Here is a 22325-nt window from a genome sequence, read left to right on the forward strand (position 1 = left end):
AGGGGATAGGGAGGGGAGAGAATCGGTGCAGACTTGATGGGCTGAAGGGCCTCCCTCTGTAGGGATTCTATGATTCTATCTTTGCTGTAATGCAATGTCGTGCATCACCACCATCGCCAGTTTACCAGCCATCAAGCAGTGTTCAGATGCCCTGCTTCTCTGACACTTGCTCGGGTGAAGGCTCTGTGTCATGGCTTGACTCACCTTTGATTCTGCCCCATGACCGTTTCCCCTCTCTCTCCCTTTCACATCATCGGCAATTGGTTGCTAGAGTGACTCTAGAGCGAACAATCGGCAATTAAAAGCGGGAAAGTGGAACTGATCCACTTCAGATCAGCCGTGATCTTATTGAATGGCGGGGCAGGCTCGAAGGGCTAGATGGCCTACTCCTGCTCCTATTTCTTATGTTAACGGTCTTTTTGAGCATCTGCCGTATTCCGTCACGTCTCTTAAAAGTGCTCCGAGTGCTGCAAATTTCCAGTTCCCTCGTTGAGCTGGAACCCTACAAAGACAGCACAGTGGTTAGCACTGCTGCTTCACAGCTCCAGGGACCTGAGTTCAATTCCCAGCTTGGGTCACTGTCTGTGTGGAGTTTGCACATTCTCCTCATGTCTGCGTGAGTTTCCTCCAGGTGCTCCGGTTTCCTCCCACAGTCCAAAAACGTGCGGGTTAGGTTGATTGGCCATGCTAAAATTGCCCGTAGTGTCCTGAGGTGTATAGGTTAGAGGGATTAGCGGGTAAATATGTAGGGATATGGGGGTAGGGCCTGGGTGGGATTGTGGTCGGTGCAGACTCGATGGGCCGAATGGCCTCTTTCTGTGCTGTAGGATTTCTCTGAAAGCAAGCAATGAAATGACGATAATTCAGCAGCTGTTGGCGAATGGCAAATTACCCTTCAGTCAAGCCTTGTGTTCAATTTCAGCCATTTGTGACTAAACTGTGGCCTTTATTGAAAACTTCCACTAATAAATTCAAGGTAACCCATTTGCAAGGGCACTGCTGGTGATAAAAATGGAAATTATTAGCCTCCATGATCTCCAAAACTTATTTTGCTCATAAAACACATGAAACATTAATCTGATCAAGATTTCTTTGTGCTCTGGCCCCAGCGCAACTGATGTAATAAATTGCCTTGTTTCATTTTATGGTTATAACCTGCATAACTGATGTCCTGAATAGAAACGGCACCTGCTGGTCAGAAAGTAACCTCGGAAAAATGGTGAAGGCCATTCAGTCTTCAACTCACCGGAGCAATGACGCCAACAAGCAGCATTGGGAACAATCTACCCTGGTCCCTCCATGCCAACACTATGGTCAGGACAGCCCACCAATGCCTCTACTTTCTCAGGAGGCTAAGGAAATTCAGCATTCCCGCTATGGCTCTCACCAATTTTTACAGGTGTACCATGGACAACGTCCTTTCTGGTCATATCACAGCTTCCTAAGTCCCCTGCTTTGTCCAAGACCGCAAGAAACGATAAACGATCATGAACGTAGCCCAGTCCATCATGCAAACCAGCCTTCAGTCCACTGACTCTGTCTACACTTCCCGCTGCCTCGGAAAAGCAGCCAGCATAATCAAGGACTCCAAAAACCCCAGACATACTCTCTTCCATCATCTTCTGTCGGGAAAAAGTCTGAGGTCACGTACCAACCGACTCAAGAACAGCTTCTTCCCTGTTGCCATCAGACTTCTGAATGAGCCTACCTTATATTAAATTGATCTTTCTCTACACCCTAACTTCTTTTTCATCCTTTCATCAGGCAAGGGTGTCGCTGGCTGGCCAGCATTTATTGCCCATCTCTAGTTGCCCTTGGAGGGCAGTTGAAAGTCAGCCACATCGCTGTGGCTCTGGAGTTATATGTAAGTCAGACAAGGTAAGGATGGCAAATTTCCTTCCCTAAAGGACATTAGTGAATCAGATGGGTTCTTCCAACAATCGGCAAGGGTTTCATGGTGTAGATACCTAATTCCAGATATTTTTGATTGAGTTCAAATTCCACCACGGCGGGATTCGAACCCGGGTCCCAAAAACATTAGCTTCTGGATTAATAGTCTAGCGATAATACCATGAGGCCATCGCCTCCCATGTCTATTTCGACACCATTACCCTAAGAATGTTCTGATGCAGGAAATATTCACGGATGCAGGTGTGGCAATATATGAGGGACAATATATGCCTCAGTCACTCAAAAACCTTTGAAACAATTAACCAAACCAACAAATCCAACAAGTAGGAATGCTGCACTTGGAAAAGTGAGTGGAAAAGCTTAATGTCATCCTTGGCTTTGTCTGCTTCACTGCTGTTCGTTAAAAATAATTCAACATAGCTTTAAGCTCAGTTATTTTCTAATACTTCTACTTGACTTAAAGAATAGAATCATAGAATCCCCGCAGTACAGAAGTAGGCCATTTGGCCCATCGACTCTGCACCAACCACAATTCCACCCAAGCCCTATTCCCGTAACCCCACATATTTACCTTGTTAATCCCCTGACACTAAGGTCAATTTAGCATGGCCAATCAACCTAACCCACACATCTATGGAGTGTGGGAGAAAAACAGAGCACCTGGAGGAAACCCACACGGACACGGGGACAATGTGCAAACTCCATACAAACAGTGACCCAAGGCTGGAATGGAACCCAGGTAACTGGCGCTGTGAGGGAGCAGTGTTAACCACCGTGCCGCGATAGTGATTGCAGGAGTCAGCTGTAAAGGAGCAGTGCTTTCTTGCATAAATTAAAGCAAAATCCACAAGCCTGTGGTGAACACAAACAGGTCCCGACTGGAGCAATGCAATAATGGACCCACTCAGGGGCCTGCTTTATATGAATTCCACCTGGTTAGTTAATTACCAATCCTCAGGAGGCTCATGTTCAACAAGTCCTACGTGGGGTGGGGGGATCAATCAGTGATTCCCCCATGCAAGTCTGGGGTGGGGGTTATCAAACTGACTAAAAATATTAATAGAAAGTCCAGTAAACCACACAGTGTTATAACAATATCTATAACCTTGTACAGTACTGGAGGACCTTGACGTTTTCAGCCCATGTATGGTGCCCAAATTTCTTTGTAGCCATGGGAAAGAATATGAACAAATATACAAAATGGAATTTCAAAATAAAGTTTGGATAATTAATTTATTTTGAAAACAATACAGCACATTCCAAACAGGGTACTCATAATGCCTTCAACGTAGACAAGTGCTGAAGACAAAACACAATTGTTCCATTCTCCCAAGAATTTTACTGACTGCCTTATTCACTCTGACTTTTTCCATGCTGTAAACGCTTAAGGCTCTATGACAATTCTCCCACTTCCCCCCAACAACATCTCAGTCTCTGGGCAACCTGAAGAAGTGGCTGCAACAGGCATTAGATCCTCTGAATGTACAAATGGTGGTCCTACAATGTACGCCGGACTTCACCGGTCACTGTAGGACAGTGCAGGTTAGGTATCCCTTAACCTGTAAATCCCAAAACCCAACACATCCAAGAACCCCACTCTTGATCGATCTTTGGCGCAGGGGAAGTCCCTGACCTGAGCCAACATGACCCAAGCCAACATGAACCTTTCGCACAGGAAGTCTAGCTGTTGTCTGCACATCAGCATGTTGTATCTCCTCCTAAAAGCAAAATCACACGTGGCAACACAGAATACCTACAGTGCAGAAGGAGGTCCTTTGACCCATCGAGTCTGCACTGACATTCCGACAGAGACCAAGTCCTATTTCTGCAACCCCATGTATTCACCTCACTACTCACCCTCACATCCAGAGCACTAAGGGGAAATTTAACATCCATTAAGAGATATCGAGGAAAGAGTAAGATATTTTTATGAGCTTCCCTACAGTGCAGAGGAGGCCATTCTGTCCATCGAGTCTGCATCGACTTGCCAAAACAGCATCTTACCCCTCTGCCCTATTCCTGTAATCCCGCACAGTTAGCATGGCCAATCCACCTAACCCGCACATCTTGGGGCACTGAGGGGCAACCTGGCATGGCCAACTGACACATCTTTGGAGTGTGGGGGGGGGGGAAACATGGGGAGAACGTGCAAACTCCACACACAGGCAGTCACCCAAAGCCAGAATCAAACCCGGGTCCCTGAGAGGCAGCAGTGCTAACCATTGTGTCACCATGCCACCCACGGGAAGTAACCTATTACACGAATGCTGCATTTATCATTCAGTAACACATCTTGCTTTCGTAGCCATTTTATTTTAGACTATACCTAGTCTAGGCTTAGGTTAATGTAATGTAACAAAAACAGAAAACGCTGGAAAACGTCAGCAGGTCTGACAGTATCTGTGGGTAGAGAATAGAGTAAGAAGTCTCACAACACCAGGTTAAAGCCGGTGGCGTTTACTATCAAATAAACCTGCTGGACTTGAACCTGGTGTTGTGAGACTTCTTACTGTGTTTACCCCAGTCCTACACTGGCATCTCCACATCAGGAGATCGAATAGACCCAACGTTTCAAATCTGGATGACCCGTCATCAGGCACGGGATCATCTAGACTCGAAACACTAGCTCTACCCTCTCCCCAGAGATGCTGTCAGACCTGCTGAGATTTTCCAGCATTTTCCTGTTTTTTTTCGTTTCCAATTCCAACATCCACAGTATTTTGCTTTCATATTATCGTAACGTAAGGAGACCTCGTCCTTCCTACGTGCGGTACCCAAAACTCAAAATCTGGAAGGGCTCCCAGGATTCGGGATAATGGATACTCCAGCTGCACTGGCTGAAGGCTGTGCGTCAGGCTCTACACGGCAGCAACTGCTGGATGTGCCAAAGTACAGTTCAGCAGGTACATTTATATTGGTTTGGCCAACGAGAGGGAACATTCCTCCTGGCCCCACATAAACAATCTGACCCGCGGCGGCTCAACGCTGATGGTTAAGTCGCACGCAATGTTCCTTCGCCATAACTTAGAGTGCTTGGACATATTTACAATATCACCTGCGAACCTTATCGCACTGTCTCTCATCTGGTATTTCACAAACGTAGCTCAACTAAGCGAGGGCAGGACTCCCAAAAGCAATAAAGTTTAGAATTTTTAACAAGCGTGCGTGTCGGATGATGACTTGATTTTCACAGCTTACCTTATTAAACCCAAGATAATGCTCTCAGAAAGCACACATAATCCCTCAGCAGTAATATCAAGAAGCACTTCATCACAAACGCTTCACAACACTCTCTCCTAAAAGCATCTCCCTACAGACCATCGATAGCCGGCCAATTGAAGCTTTCAAGGCTGATTTTTAATCGGGTAAGGGACGTGGAGCAAAGGCAGGAAAATGAAGCAGAGGCTCACGTGAGCCGTCAACGGCGCGATGCCACAGTTCCCTCACAGCGCCAGGGACACAGGTTCGATTCCAGCCTCAGCTGACTGCCTGTGTAGCGTTTTCACTTTTATTTATTAGTGTCACGAGTAGACTGACATTATCACGGCAATGTGACAATCCCCCAGTCGCCACACACTCCGGCGTCTGTTCAGGTACATAAGAACTAGGAGCAGGAGTAGACCATCTAGCCCTTCCAGCCTGCCCCGCCATTCAACAAGATCACAGACTGAGGGAGAATTTAGCATGGCCAATGCACCCTGACCAGCACGCCTTTCAGACTGTGGGAGGAAACCGGAGCACCCGGAGGAAACCCATGCAGACACGGGGAGAACATGCAATCTCCACAAAGGCAGTGACCCAAGCCAGGATTCGAACCCAGGTCCCTGGTGCTATGAGGCAGCAGTGCTAACCACCGTGCCACTGACGGACTGCATAATATTCATTTCAAAAATGGCAGGCCTATCAAAGGGCAAACCTATTTTTAAACCGACCAATATCCTTCAGAACCAAATTTCAAAATGTAAAGCATGTCTTTGAATATATAACTGAAATTACACGCAAAGCATTAGTAATGGTACAGCCTCAAAGACATAATTGTCTCTGACTCAAGCTTTCGTAGAAGCCATTTAAAGAATTCTAATAAGCTACATAACTCACACAAAGCTGAGAGTTCATGTATGTTTGCAAGCCAGAGTTTTTAGTTTCATGCCTTACAAACTGGCTCCCACAAACAATGATAGGGTTAATGAAATCAGTTAACTGGTAAAAAAAAAAATTTGGGAATGGTGCAGTGGTCAGCACTGCTGCCTCACAGCGCCAGCGACCAGGGTTCGAATCCTGGCTTGGGTCACTGCCTGTGTGGAGTCTGCACATTCTCCCCGTGTCTGCGTGGGTTTCCTCCAGGTGCACTGGTTTCCTCCCACATTCCAAAGATTGGGTGGATTGGCCATGCTAAAAAAACTGCCCCCTGGTATCAGGGGGAATAACATGGTAAATACAGGAATTGGGCCTGGGTGGGATTGTTGTTGGTTCAAGTGTGATGGGCTGAATGGTCTCCTTCTGTAGTGTAGGGATTCTATGATTTGTCCCACAGTCTATTTTTTGGTTACTCTCTGACCAAGACCACAAGAAACTACAAAGAGTCATGACTGAAGCCCAGTCCATCACTCAAACCAGCCTCCCATCCATTGATTCTGTCTACACTTCCCGCTGCCTTGGAAAAACAGGAAAAACATAATTAAGGATCTGACGTATGTTGGACGTTCTCTCTTCCACCTTCTTCCGTCGGGAAAAAGATATAAAAGTCTGAGGTCATGTACCAACTAACTCAAAGACAGCTTCTTCCTTGCTGCTGTCAGACTTTTGAATGGACCTACCTTGCACTAAGTTCATCTTTCTCTCGACTGGAGCTATGACTGTAACATTACATTCTGCACTCTCTCCTTCCCTTCTCTATGAATGGTATGTTTTGTCTGTATAGCACGCAGGAAACAATACTTTTCACTCTATGTTAATACATGTGACAATAATAAATCAAATCAAAATAAAGACCGATCAGTAATAATAATCCATTTACAATGTCAGAGACTCTGTTACAAAACTGAAAACATAAGAACATAAGAAATAGGAGCAGGAGTAGGCCAACTAGCCCTTTGAGCCTGCCCCGCCATTCAATAAGATCATGGCTGATCTGTCGTGGATCAGTTCCACTTTCCCGCTTTCTCCCCATAACCCTTAATTCCCTTGTCTGTCAAAAACCTATCTACTCGTGACTTAAATATATTCAGCGAGGTAGCCTCCACCACTTCAGCGGACAGAGAATTCCAGAGATTCACCACCCTTTGAGTGAAGAAGTTCCTCCTCAACTCCAATCTAAACTGCACCGCCCTTATCTTGAGGCTGCGTCCTCTAGTCCTGCTATACTTTTTAAGTGGGAAGAATCTCTCTACCTCTACCCTATCCATCCCTTTCATTATCTTATACGTCTCTGTAAGATCCCCCCTCATCCTTCTAAACTCAAACGAGTACAGACCCAGTCTATTTAGTCTCTCTTCATAGTCCAACCCCCTCATCTCCGGTATCAGCCTGGTGAACCTCCTCTGCACTCCCTCCAAGGCCAATATATCCTTCCGCAAGTGCGGCGACCAAAACTGCACACAGTACTCCAGCTGCGGCCTCACCAGTACCCTGTACAGTTGCAGCAAGACCTCCCTACTTTTATAATTTATCCCCCTCGCTACAAAGGCCAAGAAAGGAAAAGAAGCATTCAATATTTAAATCTCTAAGTTAAGACGAATGGAAGGAAGTCACTCGAACAAGGGACTAATAATTTAGTTTTTGATTAAGAAGCCCATCATTTAACTTCACCCCAGCTCACAGAACCACACCCAGGTGTTTGCACAGGAATGGACTCAAAGGAGTATGACAAAAACCACAACACAAAGAGATTATTATGTTCAGAACTCTTACTTCTCTCCAATTTGTAATTAAGTTGTTACAAATGAACCAGTGGACGTGAAGCGAACTGTTCCCCTCTGAGTCCACAGCCTAATGACAGGAAGCCATTTACTAAAAGATCCAAGCAGTTCAGATGAGCTACGATTAATTAAAGTGACACTGAGTGCTTCTGAGCAAACGTACAGAGATACGGAACCCAACACGTGTTCCAAAGTGAAAACAAAAGCTCCCCTTCGAACAGCGAACAAACAAGGGATGAGGGGGAAATCCCCAGAATCAATTCTGCAGTTGAAATTGAACAAAAAGGTAAAACTTGCTCAAGGAAAGACCGCTTGTCCCACTTTACCATAGCGACCGGTCCACTGGGGAAGTATTTGCCAATTCCTCGACTGACCCCTTCACCATTTCACAACCAACCACTTTCTAAAACAAAAGCAAATTACTGGAATCTGAAACCGAAAGAGAAAATGCTGGAAAATCTCAGCAGATCCAGCTGCATCTGTAAGGAGAGAAAAGAGCTAACGTTTCCAGTCCAGACAGCCCTTTGTCAAAGCCAAAAGGCATAGAAAGTGGGTGCGATGTAACTAAGTGATGTGGTGGCAGAGTGAGTACTACTGCCTCGCAGTGCTGGGGACATAGGTTCGATTCCCGTCTTGGGTCATGGTCGGTGTGGAGTTTGCGGGTTCTCCCTGTGTCTGTGTGGGTTTCCTCTGGTTTCCTCCCATGGTCTGAAAAGTGTGCTGACCTGAACAGGCACCAGAATGTGGCGACTAGGGGATTTTCACAGTCACTACATCACAATGTCAATGTAAGCTTTACTTGTGACTAATAAATTAACTTTTATAATGTGGGGTGAGAGAAAGAAAGGTGAGTCATAGCCTCAAAAACAAGCGGAAAGGTTGCTAATGGCGGTCCTTAGAGAGAATAGAAGGTGCGAATGGACAAACGGCAGAGAAACTGAAATCAGACAGTGAACCGTGACAGATGAAGATGCAGCAGAGATCTAAAATGGAGAAGAAGGGGGAAGGAGAAGAAAAGATAAGGAGTGGGGGGGGGGGATAAAATTGGGGGAAAGAGTGAGAGAGGAATTAAAAATAAAGAAAGACAATAAAGAAATAAAAGGTAGAGAGCAGTTAAAATTTAAATAAAATGAAATCAAAGAGGTGAAGGTGGGGTGGAGCTAATTATCTGAAGTTGTCTTCATTGCCTCTTTCTCGTTGTGATTAATGAGTGCTCTAGAAAGGATGGTTGCTGTAATCTGGCTTTAAAAAAATACACAAGATCACCTCAGAGAAAATGGCTACGACAAACTGATTTAATGTTGTGCAAATGAAGCTTCTGAAAATGAGTGAGCAATAAACTTCAGGTTTATTCTCTTGCAGAAAACACTCATTTTCTACCTGTACCACTAGCATAGTTTATCAATTTGTATACTCATTCTAGGTATCCATGTACAAAGCTTAACTGCAGTTCAATATAACACAGCTCTGTCATACGTGGACAGACGAAGTCGGTTAGGATTGTTCTCATTACAAGAGGAGGGGGGATCTCACAGAAACTTATAAAATTCTAACAGGGTAGCTTCAGAAAGAATATTCCTGATAGTGGGGAAGCCAAGAACTAGGGGTCATGATTTGAGGACAAGGGATAAACTTTTTAGAACTGAGGTGAGGAGAAATTTCATCACCCAGGGCGGCACTGTGGCACAGCAGTTAGCACTGCTGCCTCTCAGCATCAGGGACTCAGCTTGGGTCACTGTCTGTGTGGAGTCTGCATGTTCTCCCCATGTCTGGGTGGGTGTTCTCTGGGTGCTCCAGTTTCCAACCAAGTCCAAAAGACGTGCTGGTTAGATGCACTGGGCATGCTAAACTCTCCTCTCAGTGTACCCGAACAAGCGCCCGCGTATAGCGACTAGGAGATTTTCACAGTAACTTCACTGCAGTGTTAACGTAAGCCTACTTGTGACACTAATAAATAAACCTTAAACAGAGAGTGATGAATATGTGGAATTCACGAGAGAAAGTAATTGAGGCCAAAACATTGTGTGTTTTCAAGAAGAAATTAGATATAGCTCTTGGGGCTAAAGGGACCAAGGGATTTGCGGGGGGGAGCGGGGGATCAGGATGTTGAACCTGATGAACAGCCATGATCAAAATGAATGGCCTACTCCTGCTTCTAGATTTTATGTTTCTTTCACTCAACTGCACTCCAGCCTCGCTACAAATTACTTAAAAGCATGTGTATATTCCTTTTGCAGTACACAACACAATAACTTCTGGCAAAGATTTTCGATTCTAATTTTGTCGTGCTGTGGTCAGACCTAACCAGTAATTACTCTGAGTGACAGTCAGTGAATTTAACTTTACAAAAACTCAACTGTAGCACTTTGTAAAAAGGGTAAAGTAATAATGTTAGCATGCGGACAAAATGTTAAACGTTAAGCATTTAACAATAAGTTAAACAATGTCAACCATAGTTCAATGCATTGCACGAGCATGGTGTTCAAGTTCCACTCAAAAGACCTTTCTGCCTACACTTCCCACTGCCTCAGAAAAGCAGCCAGCATAAGTAACGCAACCCGGACATTCTCTCTTCCACCTTCTTCCGTCGGGAAAAAGATACAAAAGTCTGAGGTCACGTACCAACCGACTCAAGAACAGCTTCTTCTCTGCTTCCATCAGACTTTTGAATGGACCTACCCTATATTAAGCAGATCTTTCTCTACACCCCAGCTATGACTGTAACACTGTATTCTGCACTCTCTCCGTTCCTTCTCCCCTATGTCCTCTATGCACAGTATGCTTTGCCTGTGTAGTGCACAAGAAACAATACTTTTCACTGTATCCCAATACATGTAATAATAATAAACCAACCCAGTCCATCACACAAACCAGCCTGCCATCCACTGACTCTGTCTACACTTCCCGCTGCTTCAGAAAAGCAGCCAGTATAATTAAGGACCCCACGCCACCCCGGACATTCTCTCTTCCACCTTCTTCCTTCGGGAAAAAGATACAAAGTCTGAGGTCACGTACCAACCGACTCAAGAATAGATTCTTCCCTGCTGCCATCAGACTTTTGAATGGAACCACCATATGTTAAGTTGATCTTTCTCTACACCTTAGCTGAGACTGTAACACTACATTCTGCACCCTCTCCTTTCCTTCTCCATATGTACTCTATGAACAGTATGCTTTGTCTGTATATTGCGCAAGAAACAATTTTTTTCACTGTATCCCAATACATGTGACGATAATAAATCAAATTAAAAAATAAGGTTGACCCTCCGGCGCAACAGTGAGCAGGTTCTGCACGAATAAAATGATAAACCACCCTATCAGACAGGCACAAAAAATCCCAAGGCACTTTTTTGGAGAAAAGCAGGGGAGTTAGCCACAGTGTCCTGGCCAACATTCATCCCTCAATCAACATCGAAGAGATCATCATGATCAGACTGTTATTTGTGGGAGCTTGCTATGCAACAAATTGGCTGCCACATTTCCTGCATTACATAAAATCCCTACAGTGCAGGAGGAGGCCATTCGGCCCACCAAGCCAGTGCCAACCACAGTCCCATTCAAGCCCTATTCCCGTAACCCAACACATTTACCCTACTAATTCCCCCCACACAAGGGGCAATTTAGCATGGCCAATCCACCTACACATCTTTGGACTGTGGGAGGAAACCTACACAGGGAGAACGTACAAACTCCACACGGACAGTGATGCAAGCCGGGAACTGAACCCGGATCCCTGGCTCTGTGAGGCAGCAGTGCTAACCACTGCGCCACCCATTACAACAGTGAATACACTTCAAAAGCAACACCAACACTGAAAAGGTTCTGAAGCACTTTGACACAGCTCATAGTCTTGAACGGGGCTATAAAAAATGGAAGTACTTCTTTTTTTCAGTACAGCCTTGTAATTCTGACTATAATCTGTCTTTTAAACTCTGAAAAAAACCTGTCAGCTGCAAATGAACTTCCCCAATCTGTACTATCAATTAGACCTATGCCTAATTGACAATTTCCTCTATTACCAGAAGAGCAATGATCTGCTCGAGAATAAGAGTTAGAGTAAGGATAACAGGGTAACACAGCGGTTAGCACTGCTGCCTCATGGTGTCAGGGACCCGGGTTCGATTCCCGGCTTGGGTCACTGTCTGCACGTTCTCCCCGAGTCTGTGTGGGTTTCCTCCGGGTGCTCCAGCTTCCTTCAACAGCTCGAAAGACGTGCTGGTTAGGAGCATTGGCCGTGCTAAACTCTCCCTCAGTGCACCCAAACAGGCGCCAGAGCGTGGCAGCTAGGGGATTTTCACAGTGACTTCACTGCAGTGTTAATGTAAGCCAAATAAATACTAAACTTTACAAGTAATGCAGTCCCACCCTGAAGAGGATAACTGTAGGGGAAACATTAATACTAACCTTCTCCCTCATAAACAAATATTGAATGCTCTGTGGTTAGAATTACAGTACTGTAATCAGTCATAACTAATTAGCCAGCTCTCTGTCTGCTTCCTCATTTGTTTACCTACACAATATTGGTTATCATGGATCCTAGCGTTTGTCTGATTCTGCTGTCGCTACCCAGAATTGATGTTTGCCCAGGATTGGGCTCAAATGAAAAGAAAAAGATCAGCACAATTCAACTCAGAGTTATTTAGGTTCAGAACTCTTGCTTCAGTCCAATTAGTAAAGTTTAAGATTATTTATTAGTGTCACAAGTAGACCTACATTAAAACTGCAATGAGGCTGCTGTGAAAATCCCTTTGTTGCCACACTCCAGTGCCTGTTTGGGTACACAGATGTGCACTGGTGTCTCAGATCCACCAGCTTTCCTCCAGCAACCATCACCTGCACGGTGGCACAGTGGTTAGCACCGCCGCCTCACAGCTCCAGGGACCAGTGTTCGATTCTGGCCTTGGGCGATTGTCTGCGTGGCGTCTGCATGTTCTCCCTGTGTCTGCGTGGGTTTCCTCCAGGTGCTCCGGTTTCCTCCCACTGGGCAAAAATGTACAGGTTCGGTGCATTGGCTGTGCTAAATTGCCCCTTCGTGTCCCAATATGTGTAGGTTAGCAGGATTGGTGGAGTAAAAATGTCGGGTTACGGGAATAGGGCCTGGGTAAGGTGCTCTGTCGGAGCATCAGTGCAGATTCAATGGGCCGAATGGCCTCCTCCTGCACTGCAGGGATTCTATGATAAATGCCCATCAACATCTCCTTCTATTCCTTTGTCCCTCTGGTATATTGTAAGGCTCCCCTTAAATACATCTACACTCTTCAATTCAAATACTCCATGTGGTAATAATTTCCATATTCCAATCACTCGCCACATAAGGACAATTCTCCTGAATTCCCTATTGCATTTATTAATGACCATTTTAGATGTGTGACCCTTACTTCTGGCCTTGCCTGCAAGTGGAAAATACGTTCTTCAGGTCTGCCTTCTCAAACCCTTGTAGTATCTTGATAGCCTTTGTAAGGCCACCCTTCAGTTTTGCTTAATCTTTTCTCCTCAGTAAAACCTCTCCATTCCGCTATTATCCAAGTCAACGGTTTCTTCCATCATGCTTCACCGCTTCTATATCATTTTCCTAGGACGGAGGAGACCTGGTTCACAGCTCTGTGCTCCAAATGTTGTCCCACCAGGGTTCAAGACAAACATAATGGTCAAAACTCTACCACCTCACCCTCCACAGAATTGGCACAGGCGAGGGACCGAAAACAGAAAATCTCTGTTGACCTCAGACGGGAATTTCCAAGGTGCACCTGAGTGAGGTTGCAAAATCCTGCCTGACCTCTGTTAATTTTAGTGTACCACACTTAAAATCAGAACAACCTTAACTACCGGGCAACACAGTAGCACAGTGGTTAGCACTGCTGCTTCACGGCTCCAGGGTCCTGGGTTTGATTCCCGGCTCAGGTCACTGTCTGTGTGGAGTTTGCACATTCTCCTCGTGTCTGCGTGGGTTTCCTCCGGGTACTCCGGTTTCCTTCCACCGTCCAAAGATGTGCGGGTTAGGTTGATTGGCCATGCTAAGAAATTGCCCCTTAGTGTCCAGGGATGCGTCGGTTAGAGGGATTAGTGGGTATAATATGTAGGGATATGGGGGTAGGGCCTGGGTGGGATTGTGTTCGGTGCAGACTCGATGGGCCGAAGGGCCTCTTTCTGCACTGTACGATTCTATGATCTACCGGAAGGATGTGGATGCTTTGGAGAGGGTACAGAAGAGGTTTGCCAGGATTTGCCAGGGCTGGAGGGTATTTGCTAAGAGGAGAGGTTGGAGAAACTCAGTTTGTTCTCACTGAAACGACAGAGGTTGAGGGATAGAGGTTTACAAGATGAAGGGTAGTGTGGACAGAATGGATAGTCAGATGCTCTTTCCTCAGGTAGAACAATCAAACACTAGGGTTAAAGTACGCGGGGAAAGTTTAGAGGAGATGTGCGAGGCAGATTTTTTTTTTTAAAACAGAGCGTAGTGGATGTCTGGAACGCGCTGCCCTGGGGGAGTATTAGAATAGCGGCATTTAGGGGATAACTCGATGAATACAAAAATAGGGTGGGAATGACAGACTCAGTAAGCGCATACGCTTTTAGTTTAGGCAGACATCATGATTGATGCAGGCTTGGATGGCCGAAGGGCCTGTTCCTGTGCTGTGTTTTCCTTTATTCTTTGTTAACGCAATGCCGAAAGACAAGTGAATTAGCATCAGAGGCAGAGCCAAGTGGCTTCCCAAACGGCTTAATCGCAACCTTAAGGGCACTAACACCGAACTGTTAGCTTTCCACTCCTCACGACAGTCATTTTTGTGTGTCAGTAAGTAATTAAAAGTGAGAAAAGCCATCTGACACATTTCACCTCATGGGTGATGAATTTAGTCTGTTAGTTACTGAATCATGATGATGTGTGTTCCTCAGTCACCAGTCTGACTGTCCAAATTCTATCCAAATAGAAACTAATCAGGCAATAGAGAGCTGGGAGATTTTATTCCATCAGTTGGGACCGAATTTGAAACCATGTCCAATTCGCTGCCTGGCCAATTCACTTATTAATTTATCATTTATAGAAGAGTATTTAAAGCATTTAACTTCTGTTTTGATTTACTGTCACATGTATTAATATATACTCAAAAGCCAGACAGGCAAAACATGCTGTTCAAGGAGAAGGAAAGGACAGAGTGCAGGAGGGGGGGGGCAGAATTTTTCTCTCCCTCCCGCCACGGGAATTGTAGCAAGCGGGTCACGGGGCACGCAGAGAGCCGCTGACCTTGGGTGGGATTTTCCGGACTTTGGGTGGGCGCAACCGTAAAATCCAGCCCACAGTGTTACAGTCACAGCGAGGGTGTAGAGAAAGATCAGCTTGATATATGGTAGGTCCATTCCAAAGTCTGATGGCAGCAGGGAAGAGGCTGTTCTTGAGTCGGTTGGTACGTGACCTCAGGCTTTTGTACCTTTTTCCCCGACGGAAGAAGGTGGACGGGAGTATGTGAAGGGCGCTCATTATGCTGGCTTTTCCGAGGCAGTGAGAAGTATAGACGGAGTTAACGGACAGGAGGCTAGTTAGTACGACGGACTGGACTACGGTTCACAACCCTTTGTAGTTTCTTGCAGTCTCGGTCAGAGCAGCAGCCACACAAGTTGTGAGGGGAGGCAGTGGTCTAGTGGTATTATTGTTAAGACAATTAATCCAGAAACTCAGCTAATGTTTGGGGGATCCGGGTTCGAATCCTGCCACGGCAGATAGGGGAATCTGAATTCAACAAATAATACCTGGAATTAAGAATCTACTGATGACCATGAAACCGTTGTCGATTGTTGGGAAAACCCATCTGATTCACTGATGTCCACTGGGGAAGGAATTCTGCCTTCCTTACCTGGTCTGGCCTACATGTGACTCCAGAGCCACAGCAATGGGGCTGACTCTCAACTGCACTCAGGTAACCAGTGATGGGGACTAAATGCCGGCCCAGCCAGCGACATCCATGTCCCACAAACAAATTTTTTTTTAAATCTGAAAAGGATGCTTTCTCTCGTGCATCTGTATTATTTTTGTAATGGGTATCATTCTTACTTTGCATAATTTAGCATTTATCCCAATTCTGTAAATAGATTGTTGAAGGTGCATTGGCCGTGCTAAATTCTCCTTCAATGTACCCGTATAGGGAGATGGTCAGATTCTCTCTTGTTGATTGAAGATGGTCACTGTCCGCCAATTTTACGGCACAAATGTTACTTACTCAGGCTTGGGCTAATGAGTGATATTGTCCATGTTTTGCTGCATATTGACAGGGACTGCTTCAGTATTAGAGGGGTTACAAACACTGGGGTGGCACAGTGGTTAGGGCGGCACTGCTGCCTCACAGTGCCAGCGACCCAGGTTCAATTCCGGCCTTGGGTCACTTTCTGTGTGGAGTTTGCACATTCTCCCCGTGTCTGTGTGCGTTTCCTCCGGGTGCTCCGGTTTCCTCCCACAGTCCAAAGATGTGCGGGTTAGGTGGATTGGCCAAGCTAAAATTGACCCTTAGTGTCAGGGGAATTTGGAGGGTAAGTGTATGAGGTTATGGGGATAGGGCCTGGGTGGGATTGTGATTGGTGCAGACTCAATGGGCCGAATGGCCTCCTCCTGCACTGTAGGATTCTATGATTCTAACTCATACCCCCTTCCCCACGCCCAATAAACATCACAGTCTAAAACCAGAGAATATAGGACAAAAATCTTTTCAGCGCAGTCCTTCATAAATCCAAAGATGTGCAGATTAGGTGGACTGGCCATGTTAAGTTAACTCCTAGTGCTGGGGGACTAACTGGGGTAACTACAGGGGGTTACAGGAATGGTGGGATTGTGGTCAGTGCAGACTCAATGGGCCGAATGGCCTCATTCTGCACTGTAGGGATTCTGTGATTCTATTCTATGAAATTCTGTGGTGCCTTTATTCTATTCCTGTTCCTCATAGGTTTTCCTGCTAAAAACTCCTACTTCAAACAAAAACCCAATTTAAAGTAAGTGCCTTAACAAAGTGTGCAAAACATGTATAGCTCAAGACTAATCTTTGCCCTACAGACATTTTAACATGTAGGAGGTTTTGAACATTGAGTTTGAATTATTGTTCAGTGTTACTGTAGCAGTTCTACAATTGCAAAATGTATCTATTCAAACGTTCTGTTGAAATCAGTGCAAAAGCTTTCAGTCGCTGATTGCTTTTGGAGTCTGCGTGATCAGAATCATTTGCTGGTTTGTATCAATGGTAGCGAGCGTTCTCCCTAACCCACCGCAGTCCTTGTAATGATCAGAGTGAGGTGTGAAATCCTAGCTTTTGACCTGCAACAACCATAAACTGATTTGATTTATTGTCACATGTATTCAAATACAGTATTGTTTCTTGCGTGTTATACAGACAAAGCATACTGTACATAGAAAAGGAGAGGATGCAGAATGAAGTGTAACAGTCATAGCTAGGGTGCAGAGAAAGATCAACTTAATATGAGGTAGGTCCATTCAAAAGTCTGATGGCAGCTAGGAAGGAGCTGTTCTTGAGTCGGTTGGTACGTGTCCTCAGACTTTGCATCTTTTTCCCAATGGATGAGAGGGGAAAGAGAGCATGTCCAGAGTGTGTGGGGTCCTTAATTATGCTGGCTGCTTTTCTGAGGCAGCGGGAAGTGTAGACAGAGTCAACGGGTGGGAGGCTGGTTTGTGTGATAGACTGGGCTTCGTTCACTACCCTTTGTATTTTTGTGCGGTCTTGGTCAGAGCTGGAGTGATGACAAGCTGTGATACAACTAGAAAGAATGCTTTCTATGGTGCATCTGTAAAAGTTGGTGAGAGTCGTAGCTGACATGCCAACTTTCCTTAGCTTCCAGAGGAAAGCGATCATTGGTGGGCTTTCTTAACTATAATACGGGGGGGGGGGACCAGGACAGGTTGTTGGTGATCTGGACACCTAGAAACTTGACACTCTCGACCACTTCCAGTTCATCTCCATTGATGTAGACAGGGGTATAGAACCATAGAATCATACAGTGCAGAAAGAGGCCCTTCAGCCCATCGAGTCTGCACCGAACTCAATCCCACCCAGGCCCTACCCCCATATCCCTACATATTATACCCACTAATCCCTCTAACCTACGCATCCCTGGACACTAAGGGACAATTTCTTAGCATGGCCAATCAACCTAACCCGCACATCTTTGGGCTGTGGGAGGAAACCGGAGGAAACCCATGCAGACACGAGGAGATTATGCAAGCTCCACACAGACTGTGACCCGAGCCGGGAATCGAACCCAGGACCCTGGAGCTGTGAGACAGTAGTGCTAACCACTGGGCCACCATCCAACTCACTTCGTGAAATCAGTGACTATATCCTTCGTTTTGCTAATGAGAGATTGTCGTTGCTGCGCCAGTTCACCAGATCCTCTATTTCATTCCTGTACTGGGTCTCATCGTTATTTGAGATCCGACCTACTGTGGTGGTGTCATCAGCAAACTTGAAAATCGAGGAGAATTTGGCCACACAATCAAAGGTGCAGAAAGCGTGCAGCAGGGGAGCTGAGAACACGGCCTTGTGGGGAACCGGTGTTGAGGATAATCGTGATGGTGTTGTTGCTTACTCTTACTGGGTTACGGTCTATGGGTCAGGAAGTTCAGGCTCCAGTTACAGAGTGAGGAGCCGAGCCCCGGGCTACGGAAATGAGTTTTGTAAGAATACATGCACTGAAGGCTGAACTTTATATTTTTGCATAAACTTCAGTCGGGGAGATGGTGGTGTAGTCAGAATATAACTGATCTAGAAATCCAGAGGCCCATGGCGAGAATCTCTTGGCCTGCCTTCAGTGATTCCCTTGGCAGCGGGAGGTGGCGTGCCATTTACTGGTGACGGGATCCTTTGGTCCCGCCATTGGCAATGGGAGTTCCCAATGAAGCTACCCCACACCACCAGGAAAACCATGGCAGGGGGTGCGTCGCCAGCCGGACAAGGGAATCCTACCGGTGTGAATGGCCAGGGAACAGGCTAACACACTGAGGACACAGGCCCAAATCCCACTGTGGCAACTGCTAAAATTTAAATTCAATTCATTAAAAAAATATACAATTGAAAACTCACCTCAGTAATGGCGGCCGTGAGACTTTTTTTGAAGTTAATTTATTAGTGTCACAAGTAAGGTTACATAAGAACATAAGAACATAAGAAATAGGAGCAGGAGTAGGCCATCTGGCCCTTCGAGCCTGCCCCGCCATTCAATAAGATCATGGCTGATCTGTCGTGGCTCAGTTCCACTTTCCCGCCCTCTCCCCATAACCCTTAATCCCCTCTCTTATCAAAAACCCATCAACCCGCTTCTTCAAAATATTTAGCGAGGCAGCCTCCACCACTTCAACGGGCAGAGAATTCCAGAGATTCACCACCCTTTGAGTGAAGAAGTTCCTCCTCAACTCCGTTCTAAACCGCCCCCCCTTTATCTTGAGGCTGTGCCCCCTAGTCCTACTGTCTTTTTTGAGCGGGAAGAGTCTCTCCACCTCTATCCTATCCATCCCATTCATCATCTTATACGTCTCAATGAGATCTCCCCTCATTCTTCTAAACTCTAACGAGTACAAGCCTAGTTTATTCAGCCTCTCCTCATAGCTCAACCCCCTCAACTCCGGTATCAGCCTAGTAAACCTCCTCTGCACTCCCTCTAAGGCCAAAATATCCTTGCGCAGGTGCGGCGCCCATAACTGCACACAGTACTCCAGCTGCGGCCTCACCAATGCCCTATACAGCTGCAGCAAGACCTCCCTACTTTTATATTCAATCCCCCTCGCTATGAAGGCCAGCATCCCATTCGCCTTCCTGACCACCTGCTGCACCTGCAGGCTGGGTTTTTGCGACTCATGCATACATTAACACTGCAATGAAGTTACTGTGAAAATCCCCTAGTCACCTTACTCGGCATACCAGAACAAGTGTTAGAGGTGTGACAGCAAGGGGATTTTCATTGCAACGTCATTGCAGTGTTAACGTAAGCCTCCTTGTGACACTAATAAATATATATATTTACCATGGGTGTGGTCTACATGACTGGCTGCAGTAGGATCTGTTTGCCAGTGCAGTTAAGGCTCCCACCTCCCTTCTTTTTTGCCTCAGAGGTTACTGCGGACATGTGTGACTGCCAGTCAACAGTGCACGAATGAGCAGAAAAGGTGCCTCAAGACTCATGTGCAACTGTAAACAAATCCACTGAAAACCTAGAAGCTTCCGGAAGATCAGTGGGAATGGCAGTTGGAGGATGCAGCTGAAGTGTTGTTATCTTAAATAAGTTGGGGGAAGGCGTAGTGGCTTTGTCACTGAACTAGTAATCCAGCTGCCCAAGCTGGGGACCCGGGTTCGAATCCCACCATGGCAGATGGTGAAATTTGAGTCTAATTAAAAATCTGACGGTGGCCACAAATAAAACCATTGCTGTAAAAACCCATCTGGTTCACTAATGTCCATTAGGGAAGGAAATCTGCCATCCTTACCTGGTCTTGGCTTATATGTGACTCCAGAGCCACAGCAATGTGGGCAATAAATGCTGGTCCAGCCAGCGATGCCCATAGCCCATGAGTGAATAAAAATATTGTTCACAGGAGGAGAGTGTCGCTGGCAAGGTCAGCACTGTCCTCCAGAAGGTGGTATTAAGCCACCTTCTCCACCCGCTACAGTCCAGGTGATGCAGGTACAGACACTGGCATGATCAGCATTTATATAGCAGTTTTCGGACATTATGAAGCACTTTACAACCGATTAACTGTTATTGGAACATAGTCACTTCTGTCATCTAAGTATTTAATAATCAGAGTGGGAGATAATCAGTTGGACATGGCCTATTTCTGTGCAAGAGACTCAAGGCAATGACTGTGAATGGGTACAAAGGAAGTTTCATGCCCAAATCAGCTCTTAAAGTGGAAAAGACTTTGGAATTTTGCAATGTACTGTGGTTTTAGTAACACTTCTGAATTTGTGAAGTGAAGGGGAATTATTATGACAAGTCTGTATTGAAATTTCATTATTGGCTGCTGAGTAACCACAAAGACATACCCGCCTCCCATCCACTGACTCAGTCTACACTTCCGGCTCCTGCGGAAGAGCAGCCTGTGTAATTCAGGCCTCCATGCACTCCAGACATTCTCTCTTCCATCGGGAAAAAGATACAAAAGTCTGAGGTCACGCAGCAACCAACTCAAGAACAGCCTCTTCCCCTCTGCCATCAGACATTTGAATGGTCCTACCTTATATTAAGTTGATCTTTCTCTACACCCGTAACACTATGTTCTGCACTTACTCCTTTCCTTCTCCCCAATGTACTCAATGAACAGTTATCACAAAATCCTTTCAGTGCAGAAGGAGACCATTCAGCCCATCAAGACTGCACTGACAACAATCCCACCCAGGCCCTATACCCAAAAACCTCTCATATTCACCTTGCTAATTCCCTGATATTAGGGTCAATTTAGCATGGCCAATGCACCTAATCTCCACATCTTTGGACTGTGGGAGGAAACCAGAGCACTCACAGGAAAGCCACACAAACATGAAAACATATAAACTCCACACAGCGACCCAAGGCCAGAATTGAACCCTGCTGCTGTGAGGCAGCAGGGCTAACTTACTGTGCCACCATTGTATGTTTTTGTCTATACAGCCCGCATATGTAGTTGGCAGCAACTACTTCCTGTGGAATTCATTACGACAGGAAGTAGCTGATGCCAAAACATTGAACGTATTCAAGGAGCAACTGGATATAGCACTTGGGGCGAATGGGGTCAAAGGTTACGGGGAGAAAGCAGGATTAGACAATTGAGTTGGATGATCAGCCATGATTGTAATGAATGGCACAGCAGGCTTAAAGGGCCAAATTCCCTCCTCCTGCTCCTATCTTCTATGTTTCTATGCAAGAAGTAATACTTTTCACCGAATCCCTAAACACGGTATGGATAAATTAGACGTGAAGCAGATGATTCCAGTGGTGGGACATTCTAGGACGAGAGGTCATAGTCTGTGGACAAGGGGTAACAAATCTGAAACATAGTTGAGGAGAAACTACTTCTCCCAAAGGGTTGTGAATCTGTGAAATTTGTTGCCCCAAAGTGCGGTGGATGCTGGGACAGTGAGTAAATGTAAGGAGGAGTTAGATTTTTAATTGGGAATGGGTTGAAGGGTTATGGGGAGAAGGCAGGAAAATGGGGATGAGGAGCATGTCAGCCATAATCGAATGGTGGAGCAGATTCGATGGGCTGAATGGCCTAATTCTGCTCCTATATCTTATCTGACAAGAATAAATCAAATCAAATATCTTCACATGAATTACTGACAGGACCTCAGCGATGCAAGACAAAGTTTTAAAAAGTTGTTCCACAATCCATTTACAAATACTTTCAAGGACTCCCGAGATTTCCAGGTGCAGCCAGAAAGTGAAGGCAGAGTTCCAAGCCGAGGTTCTCTTTGAACGATGTCCAAAACTAACACGCTGTGACCAAAGTTGTACAAAATGCCACAGAGA

At 45.7% G+C, this 22325-nt stretch overlaps 1 protein-coding gene across 3 annotated transcripts in view; it reads right to left on the reverse strand.

Annotated features, from left to right (window-relative positions):
* The window catches only part of LOC145350763 (1-phosphatidylinositol 4,5-bisphosphate phosphodiesterase beta-4-like), a 451544-nt gene that overhangs the window by 409776 nt on the left and 19443 nt on the right, over positions 1-22325 (reverse strand). The gene's annotated exons all lie outside the window — the stretch shown is intronic.

Source organism: Carcharhinus amblyrhynchos, chromosome 12, assembly GCF_965287045.1.
Source record: "Carcharhinus amblyrhynchos chromosome 12, sCarAmb.v2.hapA, whole genome shotgun sequence".
Classification (NCBI taxonomy): domain Eukaryota; kingdom Metazoa; phylum Chordata; class Chondrichthyes; order Carcharhiniformes; family Carcharhinidae; genus Carcharhinus; species Carcharhinus amblyrhynchos.